Raw genomic sequence first — 22176 nt, 5'->3', positions numbered from 1 at the left:
TGACCAATGACTCGCATGCAGAATAAGGTTAATTCACAAACTTAAATCTGTTTTATATGAAATAAACACCAAGTTAAAGCTGCACGATAACAGGTTTTATCCGCGTAAACGGGTTCCGAGGGATGCATTATCCACATCTACCTACGCTGGATTTATGTGCTTTTCATCTAGTTTGGCTACTGAGAGGGGTGGATCAACAAGGCGAATACTTTGTCAAAAATGTTGAGCGAGTAACTGGAAAAGGTAAAAAAAGCAGCCCCCCCCCCTTGTACAAGAGTGGATGGCTGTGTGTCAGAAAAGAATTTCAATAATTATGGGGAGTGCCCTCTTCACAACATTTGCTTATGTACTTTGTTAACAAGTTGTATGGTTAGCGGCTTAGCGCTATGTGTACGTACGAGGTACGATACCTTTCCCTAGGGAAAGCAGGTGGATGATTAATGGCACTTGACTCTCGAGGGTTAATCGAAAGGAGACTGATAAGTTTAGATCTCCTAACCGATAAGGATAGTATAGAAAATACTTAATTACAATTATCCAGGTAGTTAATGGCGATTCAGCGGTAATTTCGAATAATAATGTAATGGGAACTCAAACGATTCGCTTACAACAAACGCATGACAGGGGCATTCCAAAATGTCAACACAGAAATTGATATTGAATATCAATCAAAGAAAAGCAAGTGAAGCAAATGTAAAATGAATAATGAAATGAAAACCACCTTGTGAATTTGTCAAATTTTTACGATCAAATAAAATCATACACCGAAGCAGACTAATCAGTTTGCTGGTAGATTTATAAGAAGTTGTGTGATATTGAAATTGAATGTGAGCTTTTTCAATCCCTCAGGGTGTATGATTTTCCAATAAACCTTTTTCAGCTTATCACCAGCATTACGATTTTTTCTGTTACAATCACTATTCAAAGATTTCACAGACGAGATCTTTGCACGTTTAAATTCCACACCTTTTAGCCAATTTAGGATTTCGAACGGGACAGCCCAAATCTTTTTTGTCAGCTTTGATGTTACGCACCAACACTTTCAATATCGCGCTGGAAAACATTAGAACGCGTTTTCGTTTAATTTAATACACCTACTCTGAAGGAAAACGCGAGCATCGTCATTTCATACTAACCCACAATCATTCCTTTAATTAATTGCTTGTCAAATACAAGCTCATGCCAAATTAAGCTAGGTAATCAATTTAACTCCAATAATAAAATATTCGATGCATTTTCAAATTACCACTCATATACCTAGCCCTGGAGTATTGGCATTGGCTTATGCTCTCAACGTTTTCTTGCATTCTACAGCGTCGCAGACCTTTTTCATTTTAGCTCTGTAGCTGTCTAGAGAAGACAATTGAGTATTAGAAAACCCAAATTCCATTACCGGACACCTGCCTACTACAGTAAAAACTAATTGCGGTTTTATTTTCCTTAAATGTCGCGCTCCAAATTTATTGTGACAAGTAACGATTCATTTGTTATTGTGGTATAATTCAGTCCGCTTTTAATTTTAAATTTAGCATTTCCAGTAAATTACTCCCTCATTTCCCTTGGAAAATTATGAGTTCGTAAGAAATTGTAAGAGAAAGCAGGATTGTGGTTCAATAATACAAAATTGGGGATGCCGATGGTCTTCGTGAAAAATATGTCTATTGCTCGTATGTGTCTACTTTAGCTTGTCAAACTAATGAACGAAGTAATGCGATTGTTGAAGTTAACAAAGTCAGAGTAAACGAATGTGCTGAAATTCCCATGGTATCTGAAAACGTTGCCGATTGCTTTCACGCAGTTTCTACGAACACAAATATTCCTTTTCAACATTGACTACAGAAAAGCGGCCTTTTTAAGAAATAAAAGCTCGAAATACATACTTTATTTAACGATTTATTGCAAGCAGGCTGCGAGACTTTAATTTTTACGGATCCATTATGCATGTATGTGTTCGCACGGTGAACAGTGATGTATTATAACATAAATGAACAAAACTGTGGAACTCAATGCCATTGCAGAGTAGATTTACATAAAAAATATATATTTGACCTGAATCTTGGTTTAAGAACTCTACGGTTTTCGTGCACATGATTGAGTGTAAGAAAGTTGTGAAAATTAATTATCATCCTGGTTATTGTCGTTATTCTCTCCTAATTGGAAGAGCGCGGTTCAACCTCCTCAGATGGGCTTGAGCACCTCAACGTCTTCAAGGCAAAGGCGCGATCACCAGCTTCTTCACCAGGAGCTGCTTCAACAACACATTCCCACCAGTTTACTTTACAGATGGGTGAGCATTTGAGCCCTGTTTGCTGCATCACATGTGAGACTGGTTGGTCACGACGCACGTGCCGAAAGACGCTATATGCTGTCATTAGAGTACGCTGGAGGACGCGGGTGTCTCTAGTCAAACTCCACCCCCATCTTTTTTAAAGTACATGGACTTTTGCTAAGATTGTATCTGGTGGTGGTGCTGAAGGGGTTGACCGCGATCCGTGTCCTCAGTAAGGGGCTGAAAAAATACCTAAGATTAATTACATCGTTTTTACTAATGTATGTAAGAGGTTTTCCAGAGGTATTTAATTTAAGTAATTTTCATTTATTCATTGTTGCTTTACAGATATTATTAGAAAGTAGGCAACATGACGTCCTTAATACATTATTTTTGCGATTTTTGAGAGTCAAATAATGTTTTTCTGTGGAGATTTGTAAAATGGTTTTAAGAAGAGCTTTAGTAGGATCGTTTGTTTATTTCTAAGCAAATGTTGTAGGAGCTTTTAGAGATTTCTTTTTTAGGGAAACTGGTAAATGCCTCCATAGAAAGAAAGAAAATAACCATTGACTATTACCAATTTTGTATATAACTTTGAGCTAATCTTTACCTATGCATTCTGAAGGCTATAGTAAAGTGAACGATATGCATATGTAAAGGGTCAATAATAATAATAATAATATATAATAATAAATTTATTTATTCATGTAGCTGTTACTGTAAACAGAGTGCATATATTCAGTTTTTTTGAGTTTAGTATAATGGAGGCGCACCATTGCTGGAAGGCTTCAGTAATTACATGGACTGATTTTTGAAGGTCATCCTTGTTGTGTGCAGAAACTGCGATAGATGAGTCGCCAAGTTTTATAGGGTATTTCTCCGAATAGGTATTTCCAATTTTGACTGACAGACTTCGATCAGTTAGGTACGATATGAACCACTCTAGTGTGACACCTCTTACATCTAGCCTTTCTAGCTTTTCTCTGTAGTGTATCAAAGACACGTGAAAGATCAAAGAATATCCCGGCAACATAGTCATTCCAAAATGGAGCCTTGTGGCACTCCACTATGTACATCAAGTAGGGAAGACTTAACGTTATCTATAAGAGTACACATAGGGGCCTCACTCTGAACCCTGGTACCAATAACAGTATGCGGGTGTGTTTTTCATTTTATTAAACATAATCAGGCAAACCATGGACGTGCTTGGGATGGTGTATAATGGACGATCTCGGAACATTATTAGATCGTGGTAAGGATAACGATGCCAAATATACCTACAGATCAGATTGGAATCCCGTGTTATGCATATTTGACCCTTATAAGTAGAAGTTCGGCCCAACATAGTTCATAAAATACACTCATTGTTTTATTGCAATTAATTCCCAACCAGAAATTCATTTTTAGAGACCACATTTAAATAAATAAAGTAGAAACAACTCGAAAAGAATTACAAAGCAGTACAAGAAACCTCTTTCTGGTTGTTATTTAGGTCTATTTACAATCGTTCTATAAAGTGTGGGTTTGGTTTCCAAACAGTATCTTGGGACTAACACTCGATTTCCTGCTATGGGACCGAGCAACCCTTTTTTTTAATTTAAAGCACAGGTTTTAATTTTGACACTTAAAAAACAAAGATTGTTCTTTACATTTAAATAATAATAAGTGAAGGTTGCAGGAAAGAACATGGCAGAATTTAATTTCTTCGGCTTGAATTTGGTAATGCTCCGATAAATTCTTAGTAGGTACTATTATTTTTACTTTGTCGATAATCTCTCAAATGTCAGGTTCCTTCTTTATCTTTTTTAAAATGCAGTAAATAATGGCAAAATGTAATTCTGCTGTAGGTCAACGTGTTTACGATGCTTCTTGTGGAATCAGAATTAGACGATGAAATAAACTTTGCGATTTTTTGTTAATAGTTTAGAATGTATAGAAATGTCGCCTCATATGTACCATTATTGCAAAAAAATATGAGAGGAATTCAATATATAGAGAAAGTAAAACAAAAACACCAATAAACCGCATATATAAAAAATCGAACGCGATTCAACAGCAAGGATGTCATCATCAGTGAAGAACTTTGCTGTTGAAACGTGTTCGATCTTTTAATATATTATTGTAACTCCAACGGCCACAGCAGTTTCAGTGCTTCCAGAATCAAATATATTTTTACTATTTTATACTTATATTACTTCTTATGTAGAGGTGTCGAGAGTAGTTTGGCTGTCAAAATGATAGCAAACATGTTGATTTACTATGCAGCCAACTGGTAACAATAATGTCCGGCACCAACATAAAATTCAATCATTTTCACAGGACAGTATATTGCGACAAGGTGTGTTAAAAATTCTGCAATAAAGGGATATATCACGTACATCATGGATAATGTACGATAATTAAAAGACTCACTACAGCCTATACAGAATAATTACATTTTCGCCTACGCATACTCGTAAAATGTGTTTGTCTTGAAAACGTTGAATCTACCGTTCCATTCGCTATTAAAGGGAGGTTTGGTTAACGATTATGTGGAAATTAACACGAAATGTAATACAATTCTAAATTAAATTTGTAAAATACGACAATACGAAATTAATTTTAAACTATTCGTTTGATTAAACTTAATATGACTGAATTTACTTAATGATGGCAACTATTGAATTTTCAAAATATATCACAGCGCTTTTCAGGTTACGAAAGAACAGTGTAAAAGTAATAACGGAAAATAGGGAAACGAATTTACTTCACGAATCTCAAGGGAATGGGACAAATTTCTACAAAAAAACCGTTTAGGTAGGTACATAATTAAGTTTCAGTGCAAAATCTATTGGCGAGTGTCATTATAATTGACACATGATGAATAGTGTTTTTAGCAGTCTCCCGTCGAAAACAGTGTTATATTGAAATCTGACACTAAACCGCTACAGATACAGCAAAAGAAAATTTGCAAGACGGGAGTCCAACATTCTAAAACGATTTGAGCACCATTTTTTTGGCATTTTCATAATAATAATAAAAATAATAATAATATTGCCTTTATTTAAAAAAACAAGAAAAATAAGCAACAGATAAGGTTAGTACAAGGCGAAGTTCAGATTAGCAGTAAAATAATGCCATCTGTTCTTACACTTAACCTTGCTATTTGAATTCCGATCGGCGAATAAGAAGAAAATTACATTATAAAAGAAGTATAGAATATAAGAAAAGAAGAAAAAAAAAGAGATAAATATAAATTGCATCAATTTAGGTGTACTATAATCTTACCGGTATAAATATGTGAAAACATCGTACGGTGTTCTCAGGGAAAGTTTTATGTTGGGAGGGGGATCATTTCCGAAAATCACAAGTAGATGAAAACCACTCTGGCATACATGTAAATTAAAAGGTTTGTAAAAAACGGTGCTCGGTTTTTCTTCAACTAGATACGACACATAGTGTGGAGCTAAAAATGCATTGTTCCACCCGCCGCAGTAAGAAGGAAACTTTTGGAATTAAAGAGATTTACATCTGGAAAATGTGGAAACATGCGGAAGTTCGGCATCATTGAGGGTCAAATTACTTAGAGTAGATACCTATACGATGCATGTGCAGTTTACAGTATCCATTACACGTAAACGAAGGTACGTAAAAATCCTGTATAACGACGTCAAGCCTGTGTTGTACGCCCACAGTCTAATATCGAGTTCCATTTGGCTTTATGTTTTGCGTGGGTGTCTTGAGCAATGAGATTACTTACAGATGATGCTCCAAGTGGGGAATTGTCACAAAGTTTCCTCCTTGGAGGTTATAACTACAAATGAATGGCTTATAACCAACTTATTGAACGTCAGCATTTTGAAATTTGTGGTTTAATGTTCGGAATTCAGTTTATATACTCTTCGATAGCAAGGCAGTCTACGACTCAATAAAATAATAATATTGTCTGAGTGAAAGCGACATCCATTCCCACATATCCCCAAATGCCTTTACATAACATAAAAAGGTGGTTCTAAAGGATATAGGTGAGTAATAAATATGTTTTATTATTTTATTGAATGTAGCGCAATAAAACATAACAGAAGCTTCCTGCGTTTTTGAGTCCATTACTCTACGAATATTCGGCATTCGAAATTTTTTCTACCGGCACTCTTCTAATAGTGACTTACCATTAATTCACATGAAGGAAAACTTTCTGTTCCACTCTAAAATATATTATGCAATAAAATTACCTTAACAACAAAAAGTATTCCCATTTCCTAAGTGATAGTACTTATATCGCTTCATTCGCAACTTCTTTCGTATACATTTGTCATTCGCTGCTTGGCTATTTATTATAAAACGTAAGTAGTATAGAGTGCTCATTCTCTTCTACCTTTGTCAATTGTTCCTACAAAAGCGCACGCTTCCCTGTATGAAACGTGCGATCAATAAATTAATTTACTCCCGCAATTTATTTTTTTGACATTCAGAGCTCAGACCATCAACAGAACATATAGCGAAAGTGATGTCGGACACTTTTGCTGTGTACTGTGATTAATAGAGCGAGCCAATTCGAAATTTTATACTGGGAACATGAATAAAAAAATGTAGTCAATTAGCAATCAATTTCTGTTTTCTATTTTTTTCCGCCATTTTGGAAAAATAGCTCTACGCGTTTTCCTTCTAAACGAGTGTCCGCGCGCAAATTTTGAGGAGGACTCTTTCTAAAAACTAAAATTTATTTTCATCTTCGCTATACACTGCTGACCATTTGTTAGAGTCCTCCGAAATTCTACATAAACTTTCAAGAGAATCTTTCAGAAAGATAAATATAAAACTTAGAAAATTTTTTTATAAAAAATAAAACAATAATGTATTTGTTTCTTTCTTTTCTTTAAAATCCTCCCCCTCATCCAACATCATCTCCTTTTCTTCCTTTCCGTATCTTCTACATTTTCTTTCTTCTTCTCTTTCCCTCTCTTTTCGCTTCCGCATCTGAATCTCGCTATTGTTTTAATAATCTTTTTTCCTTCCCACCAATATTTTGGTAACTACTCCCTTATTTTCTCGTGCGATTTCTATCTTCACCCTCTGTTGTTTAATTTGTGCATCCAGATCTCTTTTTGCCAGCTCATTTTCCATCTTTCCTCCTATTCCTCTGCCCCTTTCGACCTCAGCACGTCCGTATCCATTTCTTTCGTAATATTTTCTTCTTTTTTCTTCTCACACACTTCTCTATCCCCTCTTTGCTGGAATCTTACCGCCCTGCACCCCGAACGCTATGTTTGTTTCTGTTCCGTTTTTGGTTCTTCTCTAATATACAGTTTGGTGTCCTTTCGTTTAACCCTATTTTATACTTGTTCCAGTTCCTCCCATTACTTCCACCAACATCTTGTTCTAAAATCATTCTTGAACCCACACTCTCCAATTCCCCACACCTATCTCACCATCACCACCCTCTTTAATTCTCTTATCTGCGCACATGCTCCATTTGTTCTTTGCATTTGGTACCCTGAATATTTAATTTGTCTTACCTCTTCTATCCTTTCCTCCCTCCATTTAAACTATCTCTCTTTTCCTTTCATTCCCCTCCCAAATCTCATCATCTCGACTTTTGTACATTTAGCTTGCCTTTCCCAATACCTTTCCATTTTTTGCATCATTTCCTTCATCTGTTGTACCTCTGGTGTCGTGATCATTGCGTCGTTCGCCCTGTCTTAATACAATACAATGTTGGGCTAAGTAGGCATCCCTGTCTTAATCCTTTTACACGTCTAAAACACTTGAAACTCCTTGCCTTCCATGCTTACCCTCAATCTCGTCTCTCTATACAGTTTCTACAAAAAGGGTATTTTCGGGGTTTTATCGACGCACAAAATCGAAAACATAGCCCCATTAAATCTTTTAGGGCATTAAATTGTACATTGAATGAGACCAAACGCATATTTTTAGACGGATGTTCTCATACTAGTGCTCACAAATTTTAGATATCTATGAAAAACTAGCTTTCGTCTCCGCGACTTCGTACGCGCATAAACATCACTCTCTGCCTTAATTTAATTTTTCCTCGTTCCTGTGAAAATTCTGGAAGACTTTCGGAGTACGCCTTAACACATTTAAGGAACCTAAAAAGATAAGAGGTGGTTTATTAGTGGTTATTGCCTAAAGTGAATATGATTGTGTGGCCTAGCTACCTACTTACCTTTAACTTTTTATTAAGGATCCTCAGATCCTTTATAGTTTTGTATTGTCGTCCGTCCGTCCGTGTGCGCTCTAACTCTTTTTAAAAGTGGCCGATTGAGTTGAAATTCGGTGTACGGGTTCTTTGGACATTAAGGACGGACGCTATTGATTTTCAGGAAGCTGGTTCAATAGGAACAAAAGTTATAGGACTTCGAGTGAATCGGGAACAGGAAAAACTACGGGCTCAATATAATAGAAATCAACATATTTCATTCCCTATGTCATGTATCGGGTTGGGACTTCCGCTAGATTATTCCCTATGACTCTTAGATGTGTAATACTTTAATATAACTCTTCTCTGTGGTATAGGTCGAAAGTTTTAGAGCAAAATGTAGCAAAAATTACACTTTATACATGAATTTAGAGTTTTAAAAGGTTTCAAATGCATTATCTTGATGCATCAAGAGTACATCACGTGCACATTTGATAACCGCATGTGTGTGATTCAAAAATGTTAAATTATTGCCATATGGGTTTTGATCAAAATAATCAAAATCGTTATTTATGCACCAAGATCGTCGAGAAAAAGACTAGGGGCATTATCTCAATACTCAAGACATAAATTTGATGCATTTCTGGCGACCACATGGATTTTGATCAAAACATGTCAAAATCGTTATTTATGCACCAAGATCGTTGGGAAAAAGACTAACAGCATCATCTCAATGACCAAAACATGAATTTGATCTATTTTTGGCGACCACATGAATTTTGATCAAAACATGTCAAAATCGTTATTTATGCACCAAGAACGTTGGGGAAAAAGACCAAGAGCATTATCTCAATGATCAAAACATGAATTTGATCTATTTTTGGCGACCACATGGATTTTGATCAAAACAAGATTAAGAGCATTATCTCAATGGCCAAGACATGAATTTGATGTATTTTGTAACATTAAAATAAATTATCGTTAAAAGTTATTGTAATACTGAGGATCCTTCGATATTTCGTTGTATCGGTTTATTCCCTTTAAGAATATTTTAATTCGTTGTAACGTCTTGTATGTTTTATATGTAACAATGTAAATGTTGACATGTCCTATATTACATTTATGTAATATATTGGAAATAAATAAACTTCAACTAATAAACCGATTTTGCCAAAAATAGTCAAAGCAGCTTTTCATGCTATGGATGTGAAATCATATCTTCCACTTGCCTAAAGATGTCTCTGCTTGGACACACATCACAGAAATGCGAGTCCGCAAATATGGGCGTAAAAAAGAGCAGGATAATAAATAAATAAATAAATAAATGAAAGATTTAGGTACGTCTTGCACTACAATGTAATTAACAAAATGCAAGGGCAGTCATAATTCGAGGTTCAAAAATTTTTTGAAGCTGCAATCCAAAATCAAAAAGTTAAAGAAATGATCACTTATTTTTAAGTAAAAAAGCACCTTTTTAATATTCTCAACCTGCAGGTAGCGATAAATGTAAAAAAGATACCAATAAGATACGAGGCATGCCAAATACCTTGTAGCAAGTGAAGATAGAGGGAATAGAAAAAGAGACCGTTCCGGTTCAGGTTCTCTTTATTATGAAACAGAATCAAGCCAATAAAAATATTCTGGCTGTCAAGGCAAAAAACCGAAAAAAGGTAAAAATCCGGGTTGACCGTCAAGAAGTACGGAAATTACATTTTGTGGTCAACAAAATAAACTAGACTGTGATATTTTAAACCAACAAACTAAAAAAAGTTAAAAGTGAGACTTGGTGAGTGCCGACAGATGTGATATTTCTTTCCCTCTCACACTCCGTCCCTCTTTTCCCGCGACGTATTATGGAGATAAATCGATGAGTAAGTATATTATGCTTGACGCGTATCGTGACGGAAGAGATGAATTTAGTCCCCTGCAAAACATAGTCATTCCGAGGGATAAGAAGTAGTGATTTTCATCTAAAAAGTGGACGACTTGGATGTCACTTGAACTTCTTGCCTAACTAACTGTAATAAATGGCCACGTTCTCCACGAAATCCGAAGAACAGCTCGAGTCCCCTTCTCATATTTTACTATTTTCAATCTTATGTACGCTTTACGAGTCGAAAATCAATTAAATTGAATCTGTTTAGAAATTGATAGCATTGCATGCCTCAACACGTTAACACATTTTCGGCTTCTTTGGAGTTCAGACGGTTCTGTCCCGGGTGCAAATTTCCGTTCCCTATACAAGATGATGATCGGTTCGGTGGCACAAACTCGTATAGGATATGGAAGCAGTGAATGTATTTACATATCCTATCCGATTTCGTGATCGTCATCAATTATGTGTAATGTGAACATTGCACTATCCTCATTTGCATTTTCAAAACATTGGAACCAAGTAATAAAAGGCATTTTGGATACAGAAAAAAAATAATGAAAAGTATGAAATATTTTACAATTTTTTTGGATTTTGGTAATTCCGTTGGACAATCCAGTTTGATTTTGTAACTTTTGAATAATCTTTGATCATAACTGCATCTTCTTCGCAAAATTCAGGTCTAAATTTTGTTCGCAGTTCTACATTTTTCTTTGCGTCTTCTTCACTTCACTTCTTTTATAACTTGACACTGTTTATCAAATATGCTACCATGTATGTACCATTTGCGTCCTCACACATGGCAAATAAAAATGACTAATCCGAAAGTAGGTACTAGCAAAGCACACAGCACAGACGAACCAACTTAATTAAGTGAACACTAGCCATCAGTAGAAGGACAAGTGCAAATGGCGTGATTGCAAGATTCATAATGGATTGCAGTTATCGAATATTGCGCTAGCAAATCACGAAATCGGATAGGATATGTAAAAACATTCATTGCTTCCATATCCTATACGAGTTCGTCCAACCGATCACCATCTTGTATAGGGAACGGAAATTTGCATCCCGGGTCATAGCTTAAAAAGGAACAGGGAAGTCACAACCAAGCAAAGTTAAGGGAAAATGTGCATTAGTGGTAAAAGAACCGTGAATCGTTTCTCAAACTGGAACCAAAATTAAAATCACTTAAGATATATTGGCTTTGCGACTATTTATGAAAGTAAAAGCGTTTGTCTAATTCATGATTACAAAGTTATTATTAATTACAACTGTTAAGAAAAGTCACCGTTATTGTGAAGATTACTGATTACGTCAATAAATGCGTTCACACACTTCTCGCCATTGTATGGTAGTATGGATTACTTTCAGCAAACTGAAATAAAATCTTGAGCAAATAAACCTCTCTTGAATACAATACGAATTAACATTACTCAATTGATATATTGGAAGCGTAACGAAAAGCCCTTCCTCAAGCTGAAGTGAGAAACAATATGCTCTTATAATAGTGTCAAACTAGAAAATTGCTTAATTAATTATGCCTTTACAGGCGCATGTCGAATAGAGAATGAAATAGTTAATGATAGAATAACAACGAAATTATACAACCGTGGAATCTTCAGCAAATTGGTTTAGAAAGCAAACAAAATTATCCGTCCCTATTGAAATCGAAAAAGGTACAGCGCAAACCATGCGAACAAACAAAGGAAAAAAAGGTTTGAAGGCAAGGGAAAACGTCCTAGGATAACATGCACCTTCTATTTTAAATTACGGAAAAGAAATAAGTAAAAGGTCCCTGTTGAGCACCTTTATATCCTCCAATCAACAAAGTTATTGGCCAAGTTATGGTTAATTATTTCTACGATGTTGCGTGAATGTACATTTTCAACAGTAAGAGTTCTCGTTGCCCAGATAAATGTATACCTCCCTTACAACATCGAACTACTATTTATTTAGGTACAAAGCAATACAACGTTGCCCAAAAACTTAGTGCTTTCGTTTTAATTTCAGAGCTTTATCCACGTAGACTCTGAATTTGCAACAGATGCAGAAAACCCCGCGCTATTTCAATGCCCTTTCTGCGTAGAGCGAAGATGAATGGATTTAAATGAATTTTAAGTGTCAGTATCTTCCACTGATAACCTTGTAGATGGAAAGGGTCGAAAAGACGTGTGCAGGAAAATTCCGTCACCGAAATCTGCGTTCCGGTCGGATGCTTATATCCAAATGATCACGGCCCGATTACTATCTCTATAGAGAGTGGACAATTTTTTACTGGACACTTGTGCATGTGAAACGATCTTACAAAGTACACAGACGTTCCAAGACGTTAGGGCTTTAAAAGATATTCAATGCTGATTTTACGGTATACCGCATTTGTACGTAAACCCTTAGGCGTATTTTTTGTAACCACCACCTAGCGACGGACCTATGGGGGGGGAAGGGGGGCTAACTGCCCCCCCCCCCAATACTTACTAATCGTAAATGTAATAGATCGACTATTGAAGGAATGAGGAATGACAATGAAAAGGTTTTAATAAAAACCAGGTGCCAAATTCTTGACAGAACTGCTTTCTAGTTCATGCTAGGAAGCTAAAAATATGCTTGTATCTATTTACAATAAGAATTAGATATACTGGACAGGAATGTGTACTTTTGAAAGGAACTCCGAGTGGAATCCGCAATCTGATAAGAGCTTAAATACCACAGAACACTTCCCAGATACTAAGAAGATGTATTTTACACAGAGGGAGCAAACAGAATGGGAGGTGTGGGTTGGGTGCTTCAATAGAACACCGAAGAAAAGCATAGATAATACAAATACACTAATAAAGAAATTTTGTGCAAAATTAGTCCAATGAGAAACTAAAGTGAAGGAAGGAATACACGTCAGGCGAGTGGAATGAAAAAGTACTGGAAGAAATAGATAGAACAAAGATAGAATCGGATCACCAACCGATGGAATTGGGTGTAAAAGACAAGCAATAAAAAGACAAAGGGAATACAGTCATGGGCAAGAGACACGATGGAGCCTTATAGAAGGAGACTAGGAGCAAAGAGAAGAAATAGGAGGGAATGCAGAAGAAAAGTGGCATAATATAAAGGAGAGTATTAAAAAAGCAATAACGTGAAAACAAATAACTGAAGGGGAGGGGAGGAAAAATAACGGGGTACAGAAAAGAGAAATAGATATAGAGAAATGGTGAAGAATGAAAGAAGACGGAAAACAGAGGAGAAAGAGGTGAGAACAGAAGATAATATAAAAAAAAGATGGAGAAACAGAAAAAATGCGAAAAGAAAATCGTGGAAATAAAAACCGAAAAGGTTTTTGAGAGGTGATAAACAAAGCTAGGAAAAAAAGAACAAGTGGAAGGGAAATACAATTAGAGAAATGGATACAACATTTCGTCAAGTTACAAGGGAAGCGGGAAAAAGAGGTCATGGAACTATGAAAGAAACATAACAAGAAAGGTTATCGAGCAGCAATTAAAAAACTGAAAAAAGGGAAAGCGGAGGCAAAGACGATATAAGCTTGGATTTTCGCCACCGATAAGGATAAGAAATGTAGTAAATACGGTATGGAAAGGAAGGGGTTTGCCCGAAGAATGAAATGAAGGAGTAAAATAGTGCCGATTTTCAACCGAGGGAACAAAGATTGTGTGGGAAGATAGGAGAATTACTATAATGACTTGACTGCGGCGTATAGAAATGTATGCAATGAGCGAATACTAAAAAGATGAATTGAAGAGAAGAGAATGTTGGAGGAAACGCAAATAGGCATCAGAAAAGGGACGATCAATTGCATATATGCACAGATTCGTAGAAAATGTATTGGAAGATACGGGCGCGTTTTTCATGGAATTAAAGGCAGCAGTGGAAAAGGAAAAAGTATGAAAGATGATAGAAGATTAGGTCAATAGAATAAAATCTTCAAATTAAGACGAATCGGATTTAAATCCTACAAAAGGTTTTATTGTTTTAGTGGCTTCGTGGCTATGCTAGGTCCCTTCCCCCTCACCCCTCGGTGGAATTATGCTTAACTGTTGGGGGATAATACTCTACCTGCAAAAGGGTATTGTTGCGGTGTTACGGTTGTATCTTGTAAAAGACTTACAATATCGAAAATATAGTCCCATTAAAAGTTTTAGGACAGTAAATTCTGCGTTGAATAAGACCAAACGCATACTTTTTTTACCACCCGTGCCCATACTAGTGCTCATTAAAATGTTACATATCTATGAAAGACTAGCGACTTTGTACGCGCATAAACATCACATCGCCTTTTGTCTTAATTCAGTTTTTCTTCGTTCCTGTGGGAATTTCGAGAAGTGCTTTCGAAGTAGGTACACGTATCCTCTTCTCTTGCTGTTTGATGCAGTCGAAATGATGAAGACACCAAAGTCAATGTTATATGACTTCTTTAGACCACTGCATGAAGTAAACATGGAAGGATCAGCTTTTGTGTGCGATGATGGATTTCTTCTCCACCAGGTTGTGTGGAAGAATGGTGAAACATTACAACATTATCAAATGTTATTATTACATAAGTCATATAAAACTGACTTGCACGCCTTCGCCATTTCGACTGCATAGAACAGCGAGAGAGGATAGGGTGCCAGCTCATAATGGAAGAATTTTTAAGCTGTTCATCGGGTTTCTTTAGAAGTCCTATCTGGTGGGATATGGTTTCAGGGTTCACTGGTCTCATTATCAATGGTCACCTTATATTTGAATCCTTGTATAGTAATTATTTTATTTTGCGGACAAATTCGACTTTTAAAAGGGCGACCAGAATTTCCAATTTCAAAGGCTCTATGGCAGTTAATAGGAGATGACTTCTACGCTAACATCACAAAGTAAATCATGTTGAAAATTCAGCGGTTATGTTTTAGAGATAAATACAATTTTGATATCTCTTTATCAAAATATACGTTACCATATAATGGGTATTAGGTAATACGTTTCAATGTGCCTCTTGCATAAATAATGATTTTGAAATTGCTCGGTCAATCCGATTTTATTTATCCACGAACTCATTCAAGCGGCCGACCTAAGCAATCGATTGTCGAATCTTTTCCGTTCTCGAGTTATTCCCTTAACATTGTATAAATAAAAAGTGACATTCGAAATTTCTGAGCGTGAATGACACAAGGTGTTGTACATGTACATGTTCTGTTCGCTGAAATAGCGCATTCACTGTATAACAGTGTGGTTTATTTGGCGTGTACAGTATTGGAATGGACTTATTTCGGCGACGAATTGAATTTGATTTGTTTCAATGGTCCATGGTCTATTACAAATCTCCGTAAAACTCTAATCAACTTCTTTCTTGAAAAGTTTATAGTTTCAATTTCGTCATTAAATGGGATTATCTTTCTCTGTAAGAAATTATGTACGAGTACCGTGGGTTGCTTCTCAAAAATGGCAGTGTCTCTATATACATATATAAGAAAATACCTGTAACGTCAGAAATTTACGCGTAAAAATTTACAGAAGTATTCGTGTTGATAATGGTTTTGTCGCTTGAATATCTCGGAGATCGTAATGCTATACAAGTGTACACCGTATATAAATATGCAACCCTGAGGTTTCAAATATGTAACTCCATCATCGCACGAGGCGTTAATTATCTTTTCAGTAACAAATTTTTAAATTTACGCAGAAAATACTTGGGGTGTATTGGGGGTTATTTGTATTTTCTTTGTTGGTGCGATTTTCCGCAGAATATCATATAACAACCCGCTTTGGGATTTCAATTAATTTAGTATTATTAGGCCCTACGTATATGTTCAATGAACTCTGTTCTTCGTGGTTGGCTCTCTTTGTCAATATTTACTTAACTATGGTAACAAAGAGCAAAGATCATACTACACTAGATAGACAGCGCTGTATAAATTTTAGACTCTCATAATTCGTCCCGCCAAATAAGTCGACTGCGTCCTCCAGCGGCTATGTTTTTATGAGAATAGTACAAACTACCTGGCGGGGTAAGAAGACGCGCGAAATGGCAAAGCACAGTTATTTTTAGAATAAAGGCTATTGTATGGGATATCGGTGTCATTCCTAAGCGCAACCTTGTGTGGGTGTTATAGATGTTTTTATCTGGTTACCTTACTGTAAATTAAAATACCAAATATTCACATCTTGATTTAAATTAAATTTTTTATCGTAACACAACGAAGTTGTGGTAAAGCGTATGTGCTCGTGTTTCCATCTGTCCGTCCGTCCGTCCATCCGTTCCATCGAGATCTCGGCCCCTGGGCCACCTAGAGACTTCGGGTTTTCGCTAATTGATAGCCGTTATGGTCTATATTTGCCCATTTCGATCAGTTTCGTATTTTCCATATTTTGCGCAGACTGCGCAATGCCAACTTTCATATTTATGGGTATTTCTTTGAAATTTTAACCACAGACGCTTCTAGTTCCGACTCACTTTAGCTGGACACAATTTTATTATGTAGGAGGCTAAGCGGGATGTCTCGTTTATCCCAATCATAAAATGCTTAATTACAACAAATCTAAATTAGATAAATGTGTGGTTACAATGTAAATATGCCTGGATAAGTAGGTGCATATTATCACAGATTTATAGTATATTTAAATCTGTGATATTATATTTGAAGATTTGCTAAAGTATCGTAGATACGTGAAACTAAAAGTTTTCAGAAATTATGCTAAGAAAAAAGACGCTTTTGCAATTATTAATTTAATCCGAAAATCTGGAAAATGTATTGGTTAGCGCTGGTTAAAAAAAAGCAAAGGATAATAAAAATATTGTGTACAACTTTCAAATTATTTCTTTCATTGTAACGTCCTGACTGTAATAGAATCTACCTCGTCTTGAATGACGCCCGCTTACAAATGTAATTTTATCCCAATGATAGTGAGGAGTGTTCAGTAGGTCATGTTTATGTGTCTCGTGTTTAGACAATAATCACTCTTTGTATTTATGATATGATTCGAACTCGTACGAAGACGGCTTCGGATGAATCAGTTACGTTCTTAACTTTGAAAGCCCCCTATAAATATTTTTATGGAACTACTTAAACGCGAAACAACTCTTGCATATACGCTGGCTATCTAGTGTAGTATGATCTTTGCAAAGAGTAAGTATTTGGTGCAATTTATTACAATTTGCCATACAAAATACTAATACGTACAATAAGATTAACTAAACTGTGGTGTCGGCCAGCATGCAACTAAATTCCGCGTATAATTAAAATGCGCTGAATTGTTTCATAATTAATTTAGGTGAGTTCATCAATAGTCATTTATTGAGATTAAATTAATCGAGGATACAGGGTGTTGCGGCCAGCTTTGCAAATTTGATTCGATTCGTAATTAGATAATTTTGAACTTGAACATTTAATTAGGCACTAATCCAATAACTTTATCTGTGTGCTTTCGCTTTGATCCATCTTTATGTACGACAGAAGTCAGCAGCTAGACTGGTCCTGTCTCAATTTGTGTAGTTCCGACATATACCGTTTCTATAAAACAACCGCCCTCCTCATTTGAACTCCAATCCGAGAGTGTGCTATTTCATATGTTCCTCTCTCAAAAAGGCGATCTTTCACTATCAAAAAGGTTCATTGTGGAAAATCGCCGTAAATTTGTGACCGATGGCATAGTCTCAATAACACTATTGTAAATAGAACATGATCTTCAATATAAAGACAAGCTAATAAGCAAACATTAGAAGGATGTATATAATTATACAATCCAGATGTTGGGTGATTTTAGATCCGGTTGAAGAAGCCAAACATGGGAAAAAGAACAGGCAAATAAAAGATCTTGATAATCTACTTAAGGGAAACAAATTAAAAAAAAACAAAAATGTACCATCGCGAACATTAACAAGATACTGACAAAAGGCGTTATTGGTTTACCGCTCCACTATTTTCTTAAAACACCCACTAACATAAACTCTGATTTATTGGTTTACAGAGGAATTTCCTTTTTTTTCGTTAACTAATTGTCACTTCCCCACTTCCCGACCAATGGGAAAGGAGGCGGCTAGTCCTACCCTGTTCTTGAAATACCCTTAATCTGTTGCAATTCCAAGAATTCCATCCTTCGTCGCTTATCTCGTCTATTTATTTGCAAATTACGTATGTTCTGAAAGGATGACTGGCTCTGCGTCAGTGAGTCGCTAGCGTTCTATCTCCATAAATAAGAAAGTTGACTTTGCGTAGTTTTCGGATGCGCACATCCGATTTTTACAATATGCGATATGCTTGTCTTTATTAGAAGAATCTTTGGGTGGACGATTGTGGGTTTATTAACGCTCATATTTAAAATTCATTGTGGGGGAATGTTGAAGGACCCTTAAGGCTACAACCTAAAATTATTTTCACCGAAATTGCAATTGTTATACATGGTGATTTATATCAAAGTTGCAATTTTTTAAATGAAACCCCCTGTATATTTCGATTCCTTGGTCAATTTTAGTGTCACTTTATGTATTACACATGATATCTAAAATGAGTAGTTTAGCCGCACTTCGTCATTTTTTCAAAAAATAAATGTCCAGTAAAAATTGAATATCGCAGTTATCATAAAACTTAGAAGGCCGTGATTTTGCAGTGGCACTAAACATGAAATGTACTAACATACGCCGAACGGCTAAAGTTAAACTTTTTGTGTTAAAAGAAATCACTCCGTCAATTTTCAAAATCTCAATCAGAGGTAACTTGATTTTTTTTAATGGAAATACGAGTTTTTTTTATTGCAGGAAATGTAAAATTCTATTACCTTTCTAACGATGTCAGCATGTCGGTATGTATCTCTTACCTATTTTTTGTAATTGAACAATTTCTAATAATTCAGTGTTTTTGCGTTTTTTAAAGCCTCTCAGTAATCAGTAGGCCGTTAAAAGTTAATAACTCTTGTTTGTCGTAGCCAATTTTAAAAGATAAAATAATGAATTTGCATTTAAACCAATGCGTGAACTTATAAATAAATCAATTTGAATAGTAAGCCATAAAAGCCATATTAGAAAATATGAACACGAAATAAAATGCAATAACATGTGTCAGTTTAGTTTATTAGCATTTACCATTCTGTTGTTGATTGTTGTGTTAGAAAAATGGAATTTGAATAACATATTTTAAACGGTGTTCTTTACTTTAAAATTTTAAGTAACCTTCTTCAAAATGTTCTGGTGCACATTGTAGAAGAAATGCATGCAGCATGATGGTGTCCTACCTCATTTTGCTATAAACGTTAAAGAATGGCTGAACTAACAATTTCCTGGGAGGTGCGGTCTTGAACATTTATTGAAATAATTATTTTTCTCTTATTTTTATTTAAACTTTTTATTTTGATTTTTTGTTTTATTTTATTTGGAGTACATTTTTTATAAATTCAATTGTTTATAATTTTTAAGGGCCTATTAATTACTGAGAGGCTTTGAAAATTGAAAAACACTGTGAATTATTAGAAATTGTTGAATCACAAAAAATATGTAAAAGATAAATATCGACATGCTTATATTGTTAAAATGGTAATAAAATCCTACATTTGATGCGATAAAAAAAACTTGGTAGTTTCATTAAAAAAATTAAAATTTCAATCTACTTTTTGAAAAAGCGACGAATTGCGGCTAAACGACTTATTTTAGATATCATGTGTAATACATAAAGTCACACTAAAATTGACCAAGGAATCCAAATGTGTAATAATATACAGAGGGTTCCATTTAAAAAAAAAGGAAACTTTGATAGAAATCACCCTGTATAACAATTGCAATTACGTTGAAAATATTTTTAGGTTGTAGCCTGAAGGGTCCTCCAACATCCACCCACAATGGGCGTTAATAAACCCACAATATTCCACCCACACACTAATGGCCCACCCTGTATTGTATATGTATAATAGTTTATAGTTTTATATCTTATGTTTATATAACTTGATGCGTCGTAAACCTGAGCATGGTATAACTATGGCGAATAAATACTATTATCTCTTGCTTCGTCTAAAATGAATTACTTTTTATAGGTTTTCACTTCGGGCAAGTAGTTGCAAATTGATACCATCATACCTTGAACAAACGAGATCCGGTGTGTGTAGCCAAGCTTCTACATTCCTGGCGTTGCAAAAGGCATATTTGAAAAAGTTGACCTCTCTGCTCTGTGTCATTTTATCATATTGCACTACTTCGTTGGATGTGAATTGAATACGTTTGCATTTCAACTTTATACAAAGCAACACAGCAATAAAAGCGTAATAAAATTTTGTCAATCTCAAACAACCTGTGACGATTGTATGCCATACTTCTCCGGGAAAATTCCCGATCTTACTCCCTTTTAATAGCCATTTACTGCTGGGAGTGCTGGGTGCTTTAGAATAATGAAAGAAAGACAGTGTCGACTAAAAATCATTATTATGTCATTTAGCAACGATTTTGTAAATCTCACTTTATCCCATAAAATAAACGTAACAAACCACAAGAAAGTAATGCGCTCTGTTGTTTCTACTTTGAAATGCACATTGGAACTTCTTTCTGGAGACCATTGTTGAGCTATGCCCATTTATCAAAGTTCTGGTCGTTACGAAACAAAAATCTGTCGAGCCATCTCCATCGCGTATTCGTATCACATCTGGCAACTACTACATAACTCGACCACAAACTGAATATGCCATTATATGACATACTGACCCTATTATCTTACAGCTATTAAGATAATTGAGAATGTACATTGTCAAGACCCCCCTTCATACATATATAACTCTGTAACTACAGTGCACTTCTAATTATTATGTATCGCTACAAGGTTGAAGCACAATTGCGCATTTGTGTTTGCATATAGATTGTTTTCTGGTTTCATTAGTGATCATAATGCTCTTCGTTTCAAATTCATAACAACTAGACCTATTTCAAAGCATAATACACGAATTATAATCTGAGAAACAAATTCAGAAATTTCTCAACAGAAATGTCATTTTCTAGATTTTAAAATTTCGAATCGCGCTACGAAGACGTGGAAGTACGAAGGCGTAGAAGGGCCATATATATATAAAAAATACGACTAAAAATTCGGACTTCAAACGGAGAAATCTGACTTTAAACTCAGAATTCTGACTTTAAATTCAGAATTCTAACTTTAATCTCAGAATTTTGACTTTGAACTTATAATTCCGGGTTTAAGCTTAAACTCAGAATTCCGAGATCAAAAGTTGGTGGGCCGCATGGCGTCTTTGCTTCGGCGTTTCTTCGGTCAGTGCCTTGTAGCATTGATTATACACGTATAATCAAGCTTGTAGGTATAATTACAAAAATTGGTAAAACCGGATTTTTTGCATTACATATTATATTCCTGGCAAACTAAAGAGATATTAATTCACATTGGTATCTTCAGTCTAGTTTGTCTCTCTATTGAAATGAAAACTGGCTTTTAAGGTTAATTTTGCAAGACAAGTTCTTATTTTAGTGATCCAGTTTTGTTACACACTGACAAAAAAGGCCCACGTAAACGCAATAAAAAAATAAAAATTAAAGATTTAAATAGAACTTGTGTTTTTTATTGCATATTCAATCATAAAAAAAACAGTATGTTCTTTTTAAAAAAATTTAAGTTGTTTCCAGCCAAACCGAAAGTCAAAAAATGTATGTATTGTCAATCAATCCGTTTCTTTTTACTCTAATTTGAAAAAATAGAGTTTAAAACTTCAGAGAAGAATTCATAACAAGTAACCGATGAAGTGGTATAATTTGGTGGTGTATCGAGTATGTTCTGGTCAGCGTGATCAGCGGCTTTTCTTCCCAATTTAGATATTTACACTTCACTAAGAAATTGCTACTGAATGTGTCAAACGGGGCCGATTTTTAAAAGAGCAGGTGCAAAAATATCCATTATGATGCCCAACATCACGAAAGAAGTGATTTCCTAAAACTAT

At 35.3% G+C, this 22176-nt stretch overlaps 1 long non-coding RNA gene across 1 annotated transcript; it reads right to left on the bottom strand.

The window, feature by feature from the left end:
• Nucleotides 1–1867: 1867 nt before the first annotated feature.
• On the bottom strand, nucleotides 1868–20909 carry LOC116166038. Its single transcript, XR_004144247.1, has 2 exons — nucleotides 20725–20909; nucleotides 1868–2509 (listed from the first exon to the last, which is right to left on the bottom strand). It is a non-coding gene; the product is annotated as an uncharacterized LOC116166038 (long non-coding RNA).
• Between the last annotated feature and the right edge of the window lie 1267 nt (nucleotides 20910–22176).

This window comes from Photinus pyralis, unplaced genomic scaffold (genome assembly GCF_008802855.1).
Source record: "Photinus pyralis isolate 1611_PpyrPB1 unplaced genomic scaffold, Ppyr1.3 Ppyr1.4_LG3a, whole genome shotgun sequence".
In the NCBI taxonomy this organism is placed as follows: domain Eukaryota; kingdom Metazoa; phylum Arthropoda; class Insecta; order Coleoptera; family Lampyridae; genus Photinus; species Photinus pyralis.
The sequence above is the reverse complement of the archived record's forward strand: the minus strand, read 5'-3'. Positions and strand labels throughout refer to the sequence as shown.